Source organism: Miscanthus floridulus, chromosome 9 (genome assembly GCF_019320115.1).
Source record: "Miscanthus floridulus cultivar M001 chromosome 9, ASM1932011v1, whole genome shotgun sequence".
Classification (NCBI taxonomy): domain Eukaryota; kingdom Viridiplantae; phylum Streptophyta; class Magnoliopsida; order Poales; family Poaceae; genus Miscanthus; species Miscanthus floridulus.
In genome coordinates, this window is record NC_089588.1 from 55,011,065 (window position 1) to 55,027,169 (window position 16,105).

The window sequence follows — 16,105 nt, forward strand, 5'->3', positions numbered from 1 at the left end:
GTGCTCCTTTTATCTTGGGCTACTGTGTAAAATATATTCCCATTTATATCGTACCCTTTGTATGTGAGGATATGCCACGATGGCTGCCTAGCCAACAAATACAGTTGCTCATCAATACTCTCATCACCCTGAAATTCTTTTCGCAACCAGTCGCTGAAAGTTTCCATGTGCTGACGCGTAATCCAAGCTTCAGACTTCCCTGGAAACTCGGATCGGAGCAACTCTTTATGTGTCTCGATATATGGATCCACCAAGGAGGAGTTTTGCAGAACTGTGTAGTGTGCTTTATTAAAATAATTGTCCTACGTACCAATATATGTTTTCTTCCTAGTGTCCCCTTTCCACTTAGTCTCCCCTCGTGTCGCGATTCAGGAACACCAACCGGGTCAAGGTCGGGAATAAAGTCAACACAAAACTCAATGACCTCCTCTGTTCCATAGCCCTTGGTGATGCTTCCTTCTGGCCGAGCACGATTGTGAACATATTTCTTTAGGACTCCCATGAACCTCTCAAAGGGGAACATGTTGTGCAGGAACACAGGACCGAGAATGCTAATCTCCTTGACCAGGTGAACTAGGAGGTGTGTCATGATATTAACGAAGGAAGGAGGGAACACCAACTCAAAGCTGACAAGACATTGAACCACATCATTCTGTAGTTTAGCTAGATCCATTGGATCGATTGCCTTCTGAGAAATTGCATTGAGGAATGCACATAGCTTCACGGTGGCTAGACGTACATTTGGAGGTAGAATTCCTCTTAATGCAACTAGAAGCAATAGCGTCATGAGCACGTGGCAGTCATGGGACTTTAAGTTTAGGAATTTCTTCTCTGGCATATTTATTATACCCTTTATATTCGAGGAGAATCCAGATGGTACCTTGATGCTTGCTAGGCATTCAAACATGCTTTCATTCTCTTCTTTGCTAAGAGTGTAGCTGGCAGGACTTAAGTAATGGCGTCCATCATCTGTCTTCTCTGGATGTAGGTTGTCTCGTTCTTTCAAACATCGTAGGTCCTGTCGTGCTTCAAGTGTGTCCTTAGGCTTCCCATACACACCCATGAAGCCTAGCAGGTTCACACAATGATTCTTCGTTAGGTGCATCACGTCGATCGCGCTACGGACCTTTAGGACTTGCTAATAGGGTAGCTCCCAAAATATGGACTTCTTCTTCCACATGGGTGCGTGACCGTCAGCGTCGTTCGGAACAGGTTCGCTGCCATGTGCCTTTCCAAATACTACTTTCACATCCTTGACCATATTGAGTACATCCTCACCAGTTCGGTTGCCCGGCTTGGACTGGTGGTCTACCTTACCTTTAAAATGCTTGCCTTTCTTTCTTAGGGGGTGATTCGCAGGAAGAAATCGACGATGGCCAAGGTACACGACCTTTCGACATTTTTTCAAGAATATACCTTTAATGTCATCGAAACAGTGCGTGCATGCATTATATCCCTTGTTTGATTGTCCTAAAAGATTACTTAGAGCCGGCCAATCATTGATTGTTACGAACAACAATGCTCGCAGGTCAAAGTGCTCCTGTTTGTGCTCATCCCACACACGTACACCTAGTCTATTCCACAAAAGTAGAAGTTCTTCAACTAGTGGCCTTAGGTACACATCGATGTCGTTGCCAGGTTGCCTTGGACCTTGGATGAGCACTGGCATCATAATAAACTTACGCTTCATGCATAACCAGGGAGGTAGGTTGTAGATACATAGAGTAACAGGCCAAGTGCTATGACTACTGCTCTGCTCCCCGAAAGGATTCATACCATCCGTACTTAAAGCAAACCTTAAGTTTCTTGCGTCATTTGCAAACTCCAGGAATTCTCTATCGATTGCTCTCCACTAGGACCCATCAACAGGGTGTCTCAACATATTGTCTACCTTACGGTCTTCTTTGTGCCATCGTAATAACTTTGCATGGTCTTTGTTTCTGAATAGACGTTTTAAGCGTGGTATTATAGGAGCATACCACATAATCTTGGTAGGGATTTTCTTCGTGGGACGTTCGCCCTCAACATCACCAGGGTCATCTCGCCTGATCTTATACCGCGATGCATGAAATACCGGGCATGCATCTAACTTCTCGTACTCCTCGCCACGGTAGAGGATGCAGCTATTAGGACATGCATGTATCTTCTGGATTTCTAATCCCAAAGGGCAGACTACCCATTTTGCTTCGTATGTAGTGACGGGCAATTCATTATCCTTTGGAAGCATCTTCTTTTGGATTTTCAGTAACTCCCCAAATCCCTTGTCAGATACCCCATTCTTTGCCTTCCATTACAGCAATTCCAGTGTGGTACCCAACTTTTTCTGTCCTGCATCACAAGTTGGGTATAGCAATTTCTTGTGATCCTCTAGCATGCGTTCGAACTTGATCTTCTCCTTTTCACTTTCGCATTCTCTTTGTGCGTCACAAATGGCCTAACCAAGATCATCAGCGGGCTCATCTTCTGCCACTACCTCTTCTTCAGCTTCCCCCATTGCAGTATCATTGAAGGCACCATATTCAGCAATAATGTCATCATCGTCCCATTGTTCTTCTTCACCTTCTTCCATTACAACCCCGGTTTCTCCGTGCTTCGTCCAACAAATATAGTTTGGTATGAAACCCGACTTCAACAAGTGTGAATGAAGACTCCTTGAGCTAGCATATTCCTTCAAATTCTTACATATGACACATGGGCAGCAGATGAAACCATCGCGTTTGTTTGCCTCGGCCACACGTAAGAAAGAATGCACGCCCTCAATGAACTCTTGGGAGCGGCGATCAGCATTGTACATCCAATGCCGGCTCATCTGCATTACATGACATACATACCATATTAAAACCTAAAACATAATCAGTTAATTATACGACATGCATGCCACCACACAAGGTATTAATTTATGAAAGTCTCGCTACAATGTAGACAATCCCAACTACCACTAAAAAAACTAAAGCTAAAATGCACTTCAGCAGCATAAGGATTTCGCGACCAATCCCAACTAAAACAGACAGATCATGCGTTTGTTCAACATCTATGGGCTTCTTCCGCAGGATCACTGCCTCATCAGCCGCCGTAGCCGCCTGTGCAAGAGAGTTTTGCACGCGTTTATCATACTCTTCCTCCCAGTACCAGCATGAACATCCAGTGCCATCCCACTGAAATTAAAACAAAAATTAGAACTTTAATCACAATCAACATGAAAATAAGTATAAATTAACCATAATCATCAAATGCTTAACTCACATTGCGATCTGGACACTTGTAGAAGATACGGCCCTTGTTGGGACACTCCTTCCTCACCCGATACTCCATCACAATCTTCTCCTCACACTTGCCGCATGCAATGAGAGGAAGGTCCGGCCTCAGTCGCTTTGGAACCCGATGAGAGGCCGAGGACCCAGAAGCAGTTGCCATCTACTCTCTATACTCATTTTTAATATAATATAAATTTCTCATTTTATAAACAAATAAAATTAAAAAAAACTCTAAAATTCTCTATATCCCCAAACCATGAAGTGTGCTATGCATGCTAGAATTGAAAACTCAATACTAGTTTTAAATAACTACTTTAACCTTCCTTCATCCAAATACGCAAACTTTAAAGTGATTTTGAGCTTAATTGGCTTACAAATAAAAAAATCTAACATAAAAAAACCACATATATATCTAGTCCACAAAATGAAATAAGCTACTGATGAACCATAAGAGTATAAAGTTGGTAACCTTCGGAACCGAAGAATCGATGGAGGAATGAAAGAAATCTTGTGATACACCGGTGATGAGGAAGAAGAGAGGCCAGCGATGAAGCAAGAACATTGAGCTCGAAGTGGCTCGGGCTCGGGGAGGAACAAGGGCTATATAGGAGGGGACCTTTAGTCCCGGTTGGATACAGAAACCGGGACTAAAGATCCCTTTCTAGTCCCGGACAGAGCCTCTAGCCGGGAGTAGACTTTTACTCCCGGTTGGAGGGACCAACCGGGAGTAAAAGTTAACCTTTAGTCCCGGTTGGTAGCTCCAACCAGGACTAAAGGTCCCCTGCAGCAAAAGCCTGCCACAGTAGCCGTTGGGCAGGGTCCTTTAGTCCCGGTTGGAGCTACAAACCGGGACTAAAGGTCTCTCTAGTTCTGGGCGCGAAAAATACCGGGACTAAAGCCAAATTTCGAGGTGGGATCAAAGGTCGTTTCTCTACTAGTGATCCCAACTGCAACTACCATCTCAATCAAATCAACATTTAAGAAATCTTTAATCAAATTATTAGTGGCAAAAACTTAGACTTAAAGGATGATGTATAGGTAACTATGTTTGTCCTCATGAAGGTGCTACTCCCAATTATCCCCACGCATTTCGCGGTCATTTGGTACCTAAAAACCAAATAAACACAAGGGTGAGTAAAAACACTCAGCAAGTACAGTTAGAACCCAAAATCAAATTTCACACAGGAGTTCATGAACTGGGAATCTCATATAAATAGTAGTTTTCATCTAAAACGGACGAACTTGAATCCTTTGCATCTACCGGTAAAGCCGAGTAAGTGGGGCTAGCACTTACTCACAGGAACCTGAACATAAGAACCAAATTGCACATCCAGAACCACCAGAACTTGAATTGAATGTAAATAACACTTGAACATGAATCTCATGAAACGGAACTTGAACATAAACCAGGAAAAAAACACTTGAAACATAAACCAAAGAAAAACTCAAACCACTAGGCTTAAAGCCCAAACACAAGTTCGTCATGCACTTGCCTTAGCGATGCTACGTAGCGTGTCGAGTAGAAGATTGGGTTATGCCCTCCAAGTCACCACCACCTGACCAACCACGTTTATACTCAAGAACAACTCTAAATAATACTGAGTCAAAAGCAGCACAAACATACACATTTAATTTATATATACGAAGTTCATGCTACGGCTAAACTTTTTTCTTTATCATTTATTCCTTTGACCACCGAACCATCCAAATTGTGCCATGGTGAAGATGACGAGCTGCAAAGTCACTAGCTTTACATGTTTCACCCTAGTTTATAACCACGGAGTGCCTAGCTTGATAAAAAGCACAAGCCTGGAATTTTCTAGCGTACTACGTACTACTGAGCTCCTGAAAAAAAAAAGAATCTAAATCGATCAGACAGAGTCTGTCTGTATACGGGTATATATTTTCCTTTGCCATAGCTATCTACAACATCCTGATCGGCAAGCCACCACTCTCAGACCAATAACCAAAGTTGCCAAATCCAATTTGAGCACAACCCTCATCGATTCGTTGCTGCATATAGGAACAGGCCACACTACGACTACTACCCAGCTGCTGTAAATTCAATCCGCAATCCACACACCCCACCCCACCCCCACCTCCACCCCCACCCCCACCCCCCCTCTTTTTTTCCTTGAACGGGAGAGAAAAAGGTTACCCTAAGCCACGTCCGGCGGTCCAACTTTAACAGCTCCACCAAAATTCATTCGGTCTCGAAACAAAAATGTTAGTAGTCAATTTGATTCGTCTCGACGACCTCTACACATCCACGAGTCTCTGATCTTCTATATGACTTATGGTTCAAAAAGTCAACTTTTCCTCCTATCTGTAGTCCGCCTTGTCAACATTTTTAAAAAAATCAGGGTATTACACGTGTAAGTTGGACGATGCACAAATGTACTTTACCTTAAAAATAATGCACCTTTCATTTTTTTTAGTTCCTAACAAACATTATAAGTACGGGATCAAGAGAAACTCATCTGTCCACTACTACAGACAACCACTTATGGGTGATTCCAAATGGATTGTAATATAATGTCGATTTTGAAACCAACAGTAGTCAAATGAGTGCAAATGATATTACCATAGAGTTTTTAGTTAGAACCGACGGCATAAACATATTATCATGGTGTGTTATTGGCTCAATAAATGGTATATAGAGGCAATCCTTATAGTAATTAATTAACAGATGGCATAATTAAATCTACGTTCTAGTATTTTATAACAATTAACCACGATTTAAAGAAGCAAAAAAAGTACCAATTGGCTGCAGCACGGGCACACCAGTCGTGGTCCACTAGTGTGCTGCCACTGGTGTGGGTTAATTGTTATATTACTAGTGGACCACCAGTGGACCAGTGCTGCCAGTAATAATACCAATCATGGTTAATTGTGTCATCTGCAAACCATATAACAGATGGCACAATGATATTACCACGATGGCAATGGTGTCAAAGTCACCGGCCGGGCACTGCCACGGCAACAGCAACAGGATGTGTAGGAGATGGTGGAAGCTACTGGGGAAGGCCGTGGCCATGAGGGAGATAGTAGGAGCAAAGAGTTTTTTTATAGCCTTTCGTATTAATAAGAACACATAAATTTTGGTGAGAAAAAACTTCTAACAGTTTTTTTCAATTAGATCTCTAAATATGTCATCATCTATTTTGAGTCTCTCGCTAGTAAAAGATGAAAAGCGGAAATGGCTCTCCAGAGTGCGCATAAGATATAAAGAATCTGCAAGAGTGTGAAAAATCTATAGTGCAATTTTTATTCAAAAGACTCCATATGAGGATTTAGAGAATAAGTTTATGAAAGATTCTTGGAGATGCTCTAAGGGATAAAGGACAGTGATAAGAGCGCCACGATCCAAATAGGATATGTGAGCCTGTGATTTATGACTATGCCAGAAGGTGCAAATATCCATCTCCTGAACCATGATGATCCGGTGATATAGCAAATTTGTTTTGGTGAGTTCAATCATAAACTCCCAACACACCTTATTCTTAGGGCAGCATTGTAGTCACGAATTGTAGGTAGAGGTCATCAGGCATCTCTACTAGCACTTTTGTTGCAACCAATGGTATATCAATAGAGTTTATACCATTGCTTCTTTAGCCCAATTTAATTTGTAGCATTGTTTTTTATGTGTAGCCAATAATATAAACGGCTTGAGCCCTCCTAGAGCAAGTCCGCTGGTACTGTGAGTTATTATTCTATTGAATGGTCGTTACAAGGCCTTTTTTATGTCTAAATAAATACAAATGGACATAACTACTCTCTTACGTGTAAATTAAATGTTTTTTTGTGACTTATGTGTAAATGAAATGTTGTGCAATTAGAATCTAGTCAGACAGCAGAGAGTGTTAGAAAGTAGATAGCCAGAGACAACGAGTGGATGTGAATGATTGTCTGTATTTCATTGAACAGTGATGTACATATATATACAGGACTCAGATAGGCAATTATAAGTCTGAAGGAGAGGTGAAAAGACACCCTTTGAGATTAATTCCTAATTGATCATTAAATAATAATTCTCAACACTCCCCCTTGATCAATTAGTTCCTTGTAATCTTTATTGTTCATCTATTATGCATTATTATGAATCTTTGGAAAACCGTGTGGGAAAAAACCAAAGTAATACCGGCATACCAGGCAAAACTCCTTAAAACCCAGTGGAAAAAATAAGGAGAAACATCATGATATACAATCACCAATGTTATTAGACCCTTTGAGATAAACCCAAAGTCTTAGTCTAGAAACACCTTGACCATATGGTTAATATGCATCAAATATCATCTTCCAAAAACCCCGGTGGGAAAAAATAGATGATATAGCATATACCTTTGTGTTGACGTTGCCTCATCAAAAACTTTATATGAGAAACCATGAATGGAAAACTCACAAAAAGAAAAGAGTACAATGCATCTTATGTCCCAAAATCGTCCACCAAAAACCCCTGTGGAGAAAAATGGATGATATGACATAACCTTGTGTTGATATTGCCTCATTAAAATCTTTATATGAGAAACCACATGGGAAACTCATACAAAGAAAAGAGTACAATATGGTGTTTGCAACAAGTTATTAATCAGAAAGACTCTCGCCCTGATACTTGTAAATCTCGAAGTCAATTTGTACCAATGCACTCAACACATCAAATATGGAGTATGGTAGATTTTGTGAATATCTCAGCGAGATTATCACACGACTTAGTTTGCAAATGTTCATATGTCCATATTACCTATGGAGTAGAACCATCTTAGTGCAAAAATATTGCATTAAGTATAACTTGTCTCCATCTACACAACACAAGTTGCATTACCTTTATAGATAATGACCATTGATTTAATAGAATCAACACCACATAACCTCAGTATGTGATATATCATTCTGTCAAGCTATAAACATTCATGTAAAAGCCTTGTACCGTACAATATCAGAATGATTGCTGGAAATGACCACTAATGTCTATTCAAAAACTACCACAAAATGGTCTTTCCACATGTTAAGCCTTTTTTAATGATCTAGAATTTGGGGATGTTATAGATAACCAGAATCATTATATCCAATCATAACCAGATCATGGGTTCTTACAAATGAACACACCAAGATCGCATGTGCTATTAAGATATCAAAAGATATTCTTAACTTCAATCTATCAACATTTGGTAGGAGTAGCGCTGCTACTAGATAGCAAATCATTGCAAAAATAATATCCGACAAGGAACTTTTGCAAGATATATTAGTGCATCAATAGCATAGAGACAATGGACCACATGTCCCAAAATCTCATCTCAATCACTATGACATAAAACAATCTTCCTCTATCATGAGGTAGAACAACCATATGATACCTTCATATTGAGTCACTCAATATGATATGGATATAGATAGCTTTTGTACAAAATCCTGAGAGAAGATGCTTGGATCACAAACACAAAATGAAATTTTGGTTTAGTCTATTTCTTCCATCTCAAACTCCGTCTTTGGATTACTACGTGCTATTAACATGTGTTCATCACCAATTATGTCAAGATTATTAACCATCATATAATACTATGAAATCCAATCAAGGACTTTAAAATGAACACCCATGTGTAATGAATCTTGTATCCCTTCAGTTTAAGGAATACACACAAAGTCGACTGTACCAAATTCAACTTAACTGCTTTAAGTCATATATTGACTTAAGCAATACACAATATATGTTGCGATTTTATGTGTGAGAGTTGGGTATGTGAACTCCTTCCTAGAAGCTTCACAAATACACCAAATCAAGTGATCATATAAATATATGCAATCACTACATCTATCATCTATCAACTGTAAAGATAGATGCTTTTGTACTGCCAATCAAAAAATAGTATCGGAAATTTAAAACACTTACTATGGAGAATAATTTGCATTGAAAATCAATGCTTGGGCTTTGCGTAAACCCCTTGTGCTACTAGTCTTTCTTTGATCTCACCACCATATTGTTCTCAATCCATTACAAGATAAAAACACATTTGTATCCCACAGTAAAGATAGCTCAAGGTGTTAGCATCGTAGCCCCAAAACACCTTCTTTTTGGTGAGCAAGACTATCTTTGCATGTATTACATCACTCAACAAGTTCTAGTAAGAGTGAGAAAACACTCTGCCATGGTCTTATTCACTGGATGACTTGGAATGTTGTATACAGTTTATTCAGAGAAGTATGTATCGACACATGTAGCCTTTCTATCATATAATTCTCTAGTCTATCAAAACTCAAAGTACCCTAAATGACTCATCGTGACTTCCCGAAACAAGAACCGGGTCGTTCCTATATCCTAGCATTAGTATTTAGGTGCACCTCTGAGCTAGGTTTGTGGATGACATCCATCCACTGGGTAATAACTAATATTTACCCACAAGGTGTCGCCAACCATAGGTTGACCTGCATTTACTATCTTAGAAGGAAAACTTTCTATTGCTTAGCAAGACTAATTTTGCTTTATAGCCATACTTCTCCCCCTCTTATTTATAATTGGGAGTTGAGTGATTTTACTTGGTACCACCACTCTTTCTGGCACACACTTGCAAAGGATTAACAAGATTAAAAGACACCTTAGTAATCAGTAAATGCATTTGGCAGTTTGTTTGTAATATTATGCAAATCAATAATTCTTTGAACTCAAACTTCAGTTCATTTAGTACGTGATCCTAAGCTTGAAATGCCTTATTCATTCCAAATAATTTTCTGACATTATGTGTGGTATATCAAATCTCCCCCTAATGCCTGGAAATGCTCATTATCAAATAAAACCAACATACAGGTCATAAATAAATCCTCCATAAGAGGTTCTAGATACTTAACAATCGATGGAGAAATTGAAATCTCACACTGATCCCCAGTTTCCTGTGTGTACCCATCAGTGTATGCTGTGGTGGTGAGATTGGTACACATACAACGTAACCCAATCTTACACAAATAGGAAATCTTCATGGATTCCCACGTACTAAATGCATATAGGGGATATGCAGTTAATCACAAATCAGGAGTGTGTAAATTTGCCTGATCCCAACACGAAGTTGGCAAATAGCAATTCACTAACAGTGGTCCTACTATGATCTTGATGTCTTTCTCATAGATTCCATTTATCCTTTTGGATATGTAACTAAACTTTTGATATACCAAACAATCGTCATTGTAGACACAAAAATTTAGTAGTGTCCAGAATAATCAGCTCACAACATGAGCCAGTATTTACCAAATGCATGGCTGAGTGTGGATCCTTCACACACTCTAGGTCATCTTATAGATGTATCTTCAAAACCATAAAATGACTGAACTGTCCATACAATCATTGTATCAGACCCACACTTATACTTTTGAATATGATCAAGGAATCTAAGACATTCAATCTGATTTTAAGATAAGAGGTTCTTAAAATCTATTTTCCTGTTGCACTTATCATATCCTTACTTTGGGAAAATCATGACCAAAAGAATTGCCAATAATTTTTCACCTCATCCCATATGATGACTAAGTTGATCATTCCAAATTCAGAATGCATCAATAGTGTGAAAAATTATCTTATACGCAACATGTGTGTACGGGGATGGTTATATGCATAATACAACCAAAACGAGACTCATCTCATTACTTATATGCCTTATCCAATGTTGTCTTTTTGTGTTTCCATACGAAAACACATTTGAATATTTCTATAATTTGGTAAGATACGAGTTTAATTCGGACATAATAAATATTTTCAATTGCTAACTCAGTATCCATATGAAAAATGATAGTGACTAAATAGACCAAACTATCATTGCATCGCATCAATGATGGCCAAAATTATTCCCTCTTTAAGAACCAGGAATATTTTGCTTCCATAATTATAAAGTTTGTGGATACAAATGTCCACCAGGCACATATCATTTCCATTGGAATGATTCCCTAACAATCTATATGTGACAAGAATTTAATGAAATTCTCGTCTAATATATAGAAATCCATAAATATTGTCGAGTATCAAATACATCAATATGATACCCACAGTAGTTATGCATTGACAATAAGCATTACAACATATTCCGATGGACATTATCAAATAATATCAATGGACCATGAGATTATTCCAAATCTCAAAGCAAGTCATTCAAAGCATATTCGATGATCATGTTGTCCATGTATTTGAGGTTCTCTTACGAGAAAAGTGAAGTGTTGTTATGTGATCCCATAGGATCCAGCAGTGAACAACCAACATCCTAGGTAGCTTCAGATTTAAGATTGAAAAATACTTCACATCTTATGTCTTAGCTCCTGTTTCCTCCCTTATTGACTTTTGATATAGATCAATTTCAAACTTAAGAGTATGACATTGTTTAGTGCTATGCTAAACACAACCACATATATGGCATTACTATGTCATTCTTGGGTTCACATTGTCATGACTCATTTTGCACATTAGGCCTTTTGCTTCTGTCATTGGAAGCAAATTGTATGAACAATATGATCATAGTCTTCCATAGTTTGAAAACTAGAGACATGATCCACTCATGATTAACCTCAAGCTATATGAGTTCATTTATTGTTCATAACACTCTCGAAGAGTGAGCCACAAATTATGTGCATTGTCTTTCATAATCGAAAAACTTTATGGATGTAGTACCTTACCAATAATAAGATACAATTTTCTTTGATCTATAACAAACAACCCCTAATTGAGGTTCATTAAATTCTTCCATTAGTCCACGGGATAAACCAATGTTAATGTCCATTGTCCATGTGGGATAGTGGTGCCATCTAGGGTGAGTTTATCAAACTCCTCTGAAGTCAGTATCCACAACATGTGACAAACCATTGATTTAATTAATTTACAACAATGGTAAATTAAAAATCAATATGGCGATGTTATAATATCAAATGAAAAATTCTAGGGGATTCCATATCTTGTTACTTGGCTTTGGATAGTTGGAGGTAGTCACAAAAATTATAAACCTCACAACCATTAGAGGTAACCAGAAGTGTAGACCTCACAAACAATCATCACTAATATTGGTACACACATTGTAGATAATCTCTATGTCCAAAACATAGAGTAGATCTATCAGTAGTAGGCAAATAAATTGCTGCTATAGGCATGATCTCTAGGCTGATATATTCGGATGAATAGACCACAGCCTATGCCTAAGACTCTACTACCTGTGTGTAGCCTTTAACAATGAATGATGGTAATATTCTCATATTTCCAAAACACTTATTTGGGAGAGCACAATGTAGGTAATCATCAAGTTCAAATAAATATGATGTAGACCTCTCAGCAATGGGCGAATAATCGCAGCCATAGGCACGGTCTTTGGGCCGAATAACTCATTATGAATTAAACACAGCCAATGCCTAGTACTCCATCACTTGTGTTTTGATCCCATATATATATCCAAGTTATGCATTGGAAAATTTTGCATAATCTATTATTAATTAAGCAACACTTAATTAAGAGAATTCACCTATGTTAAAATGCAATTTATGAAAAATTACTAAATTAACAAGGTCAACAAAGTACATGAATGATCACTCTACTGTACTGATACTGTTAAAACATGAAACTTAGTAAGCACATAGTGCTATAGTTGGCTAGTGGCATAACTATGCAAAATCCCATAGGATCAAAGCAAAAATCCACTTCCGATGTTAGCCTCAGTAACAAAAGAAGGTTTGACTGCCATTTTGCTTTTCCAGATTAGGCCAATATGGGCCTAAACTCACCCATCATTAATTAACTATCTAATTAAGAGGATCTGATTTTGTTGCAAATAAAAGCATTGCCAAAAACAAAATCGACAAACTAAGTATGTTTAGACATATATAATTTTTTTGGTCTAAAAAATGTATAGGAGTAAAACTCTACCATACCACTATGTTAAAGTCCATGACTAAAACAGAACATTATAAACACACAAAACATATCTAAACATTGCAATAGTAAATTCATCTACAATATAACTTGCAATATAATTGATCATGATGCAAAAATTTGATCACGCATAGATCTCAAAATTTTACACTAGGTAAACGTTGTGCATCATAATCATCAATTGTTTAAACCAGAGGTCTAAATCGAGCATTTATATGAAATATATGTAAATGGAATATATTGCATATTCGCATTGATGATTTAATGGGAGTAAATAAAACATAAGGCTGAAATACGCTAATAATCCTTGGATTATCACGTAGTTCACATAATATAGGAGAGTCTTTGTGCAAAACGGCACAATCCTTATCCTATCCCCACGAACGGTTGCTCCACAATCCACACGGAAGGGTTGTGTGGCCCCTGGCCTCGGGGCCAGAGGGACGGCGCCACCATCGCCGGTCACGCGGCACCGACGTCGGTGGGGTGAGTAGGCACGAATGCCTCCGTACACACGTGCGCAGCCACGCCGGCCTGGCACGCGGCCACCGCAACCGGGCCCGGCGAGTGGGTGCTGGCTGCCACCGCTCGTACTCCGTCCGTTGTAGGGTGCGAGGGACCGACCGCGGGCTCCGGCCGCCAGGGACAGCCTGTCGCAGGCTCCGAGCCGCGCATGGCCTCCGGCTGCAGGCGCGACGGGCGCGGAGGCCGCCGCCGAGGGCAGGCTCGGAGTCGCGCAGAAGCCGCCGGTTGGGGCGCATAGCCGGGGGCGCCGGTAACCGCAGGCACAGGTCGCGGGCTCCCGCCGCCGCGGAGCAGGCCAGTAGCGCGGGGCGCCTGCCGCGGGCGCGGGAACCGGCAGCGGCGCGAGGCCGCTGGCGCGGGACCACGCGTGCGCGCGCTCCCTGCCGCTAGGCCGCCTAGGCGCAGCGGGGAGCCGGCCACCGGTTCGGGGCCGCAGCGCAGCAGGCCGCGCGGGGCCACCTGCCACGAGTAAGGGAGGAGAGGCCATGGGCGTCCGGCCCGCCGCGGAAGCCATTGAACAGTGATGTGTGTGTATATATATACGCAGTCACTAGGAAGGGGTGAAAAGAAACCTTTGAGATTAATTCCTAATTAATCATTAAATAATAATTCTCAACAGAGAGGAGGCCCAACTTGCCAACAGTAGTGACTGAACAATATGATCATAGTCTTCCATAGTTTGAAAACTAGAGACATGATCCACTCATGATTAACCTCAAGCTATATGAGTTCATTTATTGTTCATAACACTCTCGAAGAGTGAGCCACAAATTATGTGCATTGTCTTTCATAATCGAAAAACTTTATGGATGTAGTACCTTACCAATAATAAGGATACAATTTTCTTTGATCTATAACAAACAACCCCTAATTGAGGTTCATTAAATTCTTCCATTAGTCCACGGGATAAACCAATGTTAATGTCCATTGTCCATGTGGGATAGTGGTGCCATCTAGGGTGAGTTTATCAAACTCCTCTGAAGTCAGTATCCACAACATGTGACAAACCATTGATTTAATTAATTTACAACAATGGTAAATTAAAAATCAATATGGCGATGTTATAATATCAAATGAAAAATTCTAGGGGATTCCATATCTTGTTCACTTGGCTTTGGATAGTTGGAGGTAGTCACAAAAATTATAAACCTCACAACCATTAGAGGTAACCAGAAGTGTAGACCTCACAAACAATCATCACTAATATTGGTACACACATTGTAGATAATCTCTATGTCCAAAACATAGAGTAGATCTATCAGTAGTAGGCAAATAAATTGCTGCTATAGGCATGATCTCTAGGCTGATATATTCGGATGAATAGACCACAGCCTATGCCTAAGACTCTACTACCTGTGTGTAGCCTTTAACAATGAATGATGGTAATATTCTCATATTTCCAAAACACTTATTTGGGAGAGCACAATGTAGGTAATCATCAAGTTCAAATAAATATGATGTAGACCTCTCAGCAATGGGCGAATAATCGCATGCCATAGGCACGGTCTTTGGGCCGAATAACTTCATTATGAATTAAACACAGCCAATGCCTAGTACTCCATCACTTGTGTTTTGATCCCATATATATCCAAGTTATGCATTGGAAAATTTTGCATAATCTATTATTAATTAAGCAACACTTAATTAAGAGAATTCACCTATGTTAAAATGCAATTTATGAAAAATTACTAAATTAACAAGGTCAACAAAGTACATGAATGATCACTCTACTGTACTGATACTGTTAAAACATGAAACTTAGTAAGCACATAGTGCTATAGTTGGCTAGTGGCATAACTATGCAAAATCCCATAGGATCAAAGCGAAAATCCACTTCCGATGTTAGCCTCACTAACAAAAGAAGGTTTGACTGCCATTTTGCTTTTCCAGATTAGGCCAATATGGGCCTAAACTCACCCATCATTAATTAACTATCTAATTAAGAGGATCTGATTTTGTTGCAAATAAAAGCATTGCCAAAAACAAAATCGACAAACTAAGTATGTTTAGACATATATAATTTTTTTGGTCTAAAAAATGTATAGGAGTAAAACTCTACCATACCACTATGTTAAAGTCCATGACTAAAACAGAACATTATAAACACACAAAACATATCTAAACATTGCAATAGTAAATTCATCTACAATATAACTTGCAATATAATTGATCATGATGCAAAAATTTGATCACGCATAGATCTCAAAATTTTACACTAGGTAAACGTTGTGCATCATAATCATCAATTGTTTAAACCAGAGGTCTAAATCGAGCATTTATATGAAATATATGTAAATGGAATATATTGCATATTCGCATTGATGATTTAATGGGAGTAAATAAAACATAAGGCTGAAATACGCTAATAATCCTTGGATTATCACGTAGTTCACATAATATAGGAGAGTCTTTGTGCAAAACGGCACAATCCTTATCCTAT